This window comes from Tenrec ecaudatus, chromosome X, assembly GCF_050624435.1.
Source record: "Tenrec ecaudatus isolate mTenEca1 chromosome X, mTenEca1.hap1, whole genome shotgun sequence".
NCBI lineage: Eukaryota > Metazoa > Chordata > Mammalia > Afrosoricida > Tenrecidae > Tenrec > Tenrec ecaudatus.
This window is the reverse complement of record NC_134548.1, coordinates 106,122,955-106,129,259: the sequence shown is the minus strand read 5'-3', so window position 1 is coordinate 106,129,259 and position 6,305 is coordinate 106,122,955. Positions and strand designations below refer to the sequence as shown.

The window sequence follows — 6,305 nt, the reverse complement described above, 5'->3', positions numbered from 1 at the left end:
GAGTGAAAAAAACCTCAGGTTTTCCAAAATTCACTGCAAGGAAGTAGGATGAATTATAGTCTTTGTTTTGCTGCATAATGGATGTAGATAGCCAAGGAAATACACATCGGCATGTGCACTTGACAATTTATTATTTTTCATTTTTATTGCTTTATTGATTTTAAATAATTTTAAAACTTTATGCTATTAATTGAGTGAAGGTTTAAAAACAAATCACAAATTTTACATTAAACAACATTTTGTTTCTTTTATCCAATGAAATTCCTCAGTGCAGTATAACGTATTGAACTTCCTGTGCTTACTGTTTCCATTCCTCCTTTTTTCCTATATCTTCTGAAGTTTTTTTGTTGCAAATGGCTGCCCATTTTGTCCCTTATTGGAGCCCTGGTGATAAAATGGTATGTTTTGGACTCCTAATGGCCAAGTCACCAGTTTTAAATCATAAGTCACTCCCTGGAACAAAGATGAGACTTTCTATTCCTGTAAAGAAGTACAGTGTTGGAAAAGCACAGAAGGGGTTTTACCTTGTCCTATGTAGTCATCATGAGTCAGAATGAACTCGATGGCAATGAGTTTGATTTTGATTTTGTTCTACAATTGTTGATTATGCTAAGATGTGCAAGCCTCATTAATGTTATTGTTCCATTTATAGACCTGACTATTACTTGGCTAAAAATTGAACTATGAGAGTTAATTCATTTCCAGATCTAAAAGGATCACTAAGGGGCATAACCAGAGTGTTTCCCAAAACTTTATCCAACCATTAAACCTGGACTTGTGATTTTCAGTTTTGTTCGACATTTTTTTCTGACTCGCTCCAGAACATTTTAGTGTTATCCTTTTACAAAGCAATTGTTAGCGGTAGCCAGGAACCCCCCAGCTCTTCTGATTCAGTGAAGATTGATGTTCATGTAATTCACTAGTCCACAGGACTAATTATTTCTATGTATCTTCAATTTTAGTTACTTTTTTTCATCCAGTTGAAGAGAGATTCGTAGGTGCACTTTAGACGGATGTTCGTGAGCTTATAAGACTCGGAACATTGCCTATCCAGGTAAGATGTAGAGCATTGTCTTTGTAAACAATGTTATACTAATTGACCTTGATGCCCCCAGAACTATGGCCTTGAGCCCCTGATCCAATGATCTATTCCCTTAAGGATATATTTGCAGCAGAGTTAAGTACCTCGTATAAACATCTCTGTCAAACTTAGGGGGCTACCTCACCAAAAAATACAAAACCTTTTGGAGTACGCAGTTTTCCGACTAGGCGCGTATGGAGCAACTCGCTCTGAGTTAACGCAACCAGCGGCACCATCTGGGAAGGTTTTTTCTGGCCACAGTGAATTTTTTCATAAACACAGTTTCACTCAAACCTTGTTTTTTGAGATGAACAATTTAAGAGAACAGCATGCAGCTGTAAAATTTTGTTTCCGGCTAGGGAAAAATGCCACAGGAACTGTTGTGCTGCTGGACACAGCTTACAAGGACAGCACTATGGGGAACAGTCAATTCTATGAGTAGTATTCTCATTTCAAAAAAGGTGACATGTCGATTGATGACATACCTCATTCTGGACTTCCATCAACGTCCCGAACTGACAAAAATATCAACGTGGACTGCATTTGGAGTTAGTTCCACAAGGTCAGACTATTGACTAAACTTTTTATTTAGAGGTTCTAAAAAGATAGTGTTAACAGTGTGGAACAAAAAAGCCTGATTCGTGGTCAGTGTGGGACAGGTTTTGCCACCAAGACAATAGACCTGCTCATGCAGCTATCTGAATGGGCCAGTTTGGAGCAAAAAACTAACAAGCCTCTTTTGCCCCATGCACCTTGCTCACCTGACCTTGCTCCATGAAACTTCTTTCTCCTTCTGAAAATGAAGAGGAACATGAAAGGGCAGCAATTTGACAATGTTGAAGTGGCGAAGAAAAAATGAGGGAGGTGCTGTTAACCATTCAAACAGATGACCTTGAAAAATGTTTCCAAGAATGGAATCGCACATTTGACAAATGTATTAAGTATAACAGAGAGTACTTTAAAGGTTAAAAGGTTGTTTTGTTAAAAAAATTAAATACATAGCTTTGAAAAAATTCTGGGTTTTTTTGTAATCCCTCATATATTTGTGGGTATATTTTCCATCACACATCCGTTTAGCCTCCATACATATCCATGCATCTGTGTATAGAAAATTCTTCTTGTCTGATGTTTATACATGATAGCATATACTTCTGTTGCCTTGAAATGTTAGTTAACACATGTTAAATCTACTTGACTTGATGTTTATATGGAAATTCTGTTACTATAGTTACCTCTTTACTTATTAAAAATCATTTTGTTAGGGGCTCATACAACTCTTATCACAGTCCATACATACATCAATTGTGTAAAGCACATTTGTACATTCGCTACACTCATCACTCTCAAAACATTTGTTCTCCACTTAAGCCACTGGCATCATGTCCTCATTTTTCCCCTGCCTCTCCCACTCCCCTCTCCATCATGAACCCATGAAAAATTATAAATTATTATTTTGTCATATCGTGCTCTGTACCACGTCTCCCTTTACTAACTTTTGGTTGTCTGTCCCCCATGGAAGAGGTCACATGTAGATCCTTGAAATCAGTTCCCCTTTCCAACCCACCCTCCATCTGCCCTCCCAGTATTGCCACTCAGACCACTAGTCTTGAGGGAATCTCCGCCCTGGATTCCCTATGTTTCCAGTTCCCATCTGTACCAGAGTACATACTCTGGTCTAGACACATTTGCAAGGTAGGATTCAGATCATTAAAGGGGGTGGGGGGATGCATTTAGGAACTAGAGGAAAGTTGTATTTTTCATCATTGCTATATCTGACTGGCTCATCTCCTCTCCAAGACCCTTCTGTAAGTAGATGTCCAGTGGCCTACAAATGGGCTTTGGTTCTCCAGTTCACACTCTCCCCCTCATTAACTATGGTAAGATTTTGTTTTGTTTTGTTTTGTTTTGATGATGCCTGGTACCTGATCCCTTCCACACCTTGTGATCACACAGGCTGGTGTGCTATTCCCATTTGGGCTTTGTTACTTCTGAGCTAGATGACCGCTTGTTTACCTTCAAGCCTTTAAGACCCCAGATGCTATATCTTTTGGTAGCCGGGCACCATCAACTTTCTTCGCTACATTTGTTTATGCATCCATTTGTCTTCAGCGATCATACCAGGGAGGTGAGCACACAATGATATGATTTTTTGTTCTTTGATAACTGATAACTGATCCCTTCAGCACCTCATGAACACACAGGCTGGTGTGCTTCATTCATGTGGGCTTTGTTGCTTCTGAGCTAGATGGCCGCTTGTTTACCTTCAAGCATTTAAGACTGCAGACACTATATATTTTGATAGCCGGGCACCATCTGCTTTCTTCACCACATTTGGTTGTTCACCCTCTTTGTCTTCAGCAGTTGTGGCGGGAAGGTGAGCATCATAGAATGCCAGTTTAATAGAAAAAAGTACTCGAGTTGAGGAAGTACATGAGTGGAGGCCCAATGTCCTTCTGCTACCTTAATACTAAACCTATAAATATATGCACATAGATATATTTCCCAATCCTCATATTTAAATATATTTGCATATATACATGTCTTTATCTAGACCTCTATAAATGTCCTTTGCCTCTCAGCTCTTTCCTCTATTTCCTTTGATTTCCCTCCTGTCCCACTATCATGCTTAGTCCCCATCAGGGTTTCAGCAATTTCTCTTCGTTACATTACCCTTGATCATGCCCAACTAGGTCTCCCGCACCCTCCTCACCCCCAATTTGGATCACTTGTTGTTCTCTTGTCCCTGGGTTTATTAACACCAGTGCCTTTCCCCCAACCTTTCCCACCCCTTGCGGAGATTATAACATATACAAAAACAAGACAGAGCAAAACTAAGCAACAATATACAACAAAACAACAACAACAACACACCAATGACAAAAAAAAACAAACCCACACACACCAGAAAGAAAAGCTTGTAGTTAGTTCAAGGATCATTTGTTGACCTTTAGGAGTCCACCTTCAGCATTCCCTGGGGACCTCGCTGTTCCATTCCCTTGCTGTTCTGTTGCACCCCCTTAATGTTTTGCCTTGGTGTGTTGGGATCTGATCAGGTGCAATTTCCACACCGTGTCTCTGGTGTTGTCCCTTATAGGGCTATGGGTCAGCGAGGGTATCATGTTTCATAAGGGGGCCAGTCACGTGATCATCTCTGTCTGCTGGCTGTTCTAATTGGGAACATTGACCTCACGGCCTGGTGGGCCATGATGTGCTCCACCCTCTCCTCCTCCCCCTTCATCTGCTCCCATACGCTCTGATCAGATATGTTCCTCTTCCAGAGCTGTAAATTCAGTGCCGTCTTTTGAAATAAATTCTGCTGAGGGGAGGTGCAGGTGTCTACTTAGTATTTGGGGTTGGGCCGGCCCCCCAGACATCTCCACTGGTTCCCTACTCTACACTGGCATGTTGCATTCACATCTTAGAGCACTGGGTTGAAGCTTGGTCCCTTTTTCCCTGTGGAGATGTAAAGAATACCCTCCCCTTGGGTGGGTGAGTGCCCTGTGCCCCTTCTATCTTTTTCTTTATTATTATTTTTGTTCCTTTCCCCACCTCCGTTTTAGTTGTATATCATGTGTATCCCTGTATTTGGTCTGGTCCCCGCCATATTACCTGGTCCTCACACCAGGAATGTTTGCACACCATAGCTATTTCCCTATGCCCCTTTTGCATTTTTTTCAAGCTTACCTCGGCAGCCTTTGAATTCTTTCCATCTTTAAGTCAATGCTATCTTGAGGTGTGATTTCTCTTTTTTGTCCTCTGGGTGAGGTTGTCCTATGTGGTCTTCTCTTATTTATGCTTGGTGAGTGTTGTTATTCTGGCCATACTGGGTTGGCAAGGATCTTTTGTAGGGCTGGGTTTCTTCTAACATTTTCTTTACTTTTTAATAAGGCTCATTACAAACTGATTTTTCTAATTCTCTATTTTCAGTTTTGTATGTTTGTTTTACTTTCAATACTTCTATATCTAAGTTTCTTCTGGTTGATGTTGGCACATGCTAATTTCTGATGGTTTTCTACTATTGCTGCTTCTCTGTTTAAAAATTATCTTTTAGTCCATAGTGCTGGGAGTTTCTCAAACATAATGCCTTTATTAACAATAGGCTGCAGCACAGGAGGCGAGGGCATAACACACAATGAACCCTCTGTTTTTACAGCAGCAGCATCAGAGACATCCTATAATCACCACCTCGGCGTTGGTGTAGTCCTCTTGCTACTCCTGCACTTCATTTTTCTGCTGGCACCATGACTTGCCTGCTGACCGCAGACCAGATTGCTGGATTCAAGGAAGCTTTCTCCATAAAGACAACAATAATACCATCACAAAGGAACTTGGAACACTCATGAGGTTACTGTGTCAGAACCCAAAATAAACTGAATTACAGGATATGATCTATAAAATGGACCGTAATGGTAATGGCAGCATTGACTTCCCAGAATTTTTTAACATGATGCCTAGAAAAATGAACAACACAGACAACGAAGATGAAATATGGGAAACGTTCTGAGTCTTTGACTAGGATGTCAATAACTATACAAGTGCAGCCGAGAAATTTAGGAGAAACACTAACAGATGAAGAGATTGATGAAGTGAACAGATAGCGATGGACAAGTCAACTATGAGGAATTCTTACAGATGAAGACAGCAAAATGATGGCCTATTTTGAGCTCCTTCCTTATTCCCCACCAGAAATCAAATTTAATATTTTATTTACCTTTTTCAAAAAATGTCATTCAACTTGCTTTTGTATAGCAAAACTGGATGTCAAAAGCACTTTCTAGTCACCTACAGCACACATACACACACACAACCTACATGCTGGTGGTTCTGTCGCCTAAAGATCAAGTTTTACATCAGTTTTACAAAACCAATACTTGTAAGAGCATTGCTGATAAGGAAGCACTTAAAGGACTCCAAGATCCATTTGCTAATGAGTAACACCCTGCCTAGGCTGGTCAGTTTTCCATGGATGTGGTTGGACAATTGGGTAGCCAGGCATTTGTTTTAAAAATGAAAACTGGAAGGGGGGGAAACAAGCAAATTTCTAAAGCCTGTCCCAATGAGTACTAGTTCCATATGCTAACGTAAATTGCTGTAGCTGGTTTACTGAAAACAGCCACATTTGAAATCAGTGTAACTCTGGATGACATGTGGAGAAAAGGGTGAAGGAGTGGTAGCCTGTTGAGAATTAGCCCACTGCTAGTATGGTCCTCTTAGACATGTCTGC

General features: G+C 40.5%; 1 pseudogene; it reads left to right on the top strand.

The window, feature by feature from the left end:
- The first annotated feature begins 5,322 nt into the window (after positions 1-5,322).
- LOC142433051 (calmodulin-like) lies at positions 5,323-5,731 on the top strand (annotated as a pseudogene).
- The last annotated feature ends 574 nt before the right edge of the window (positions 5,732-6,305 follow it).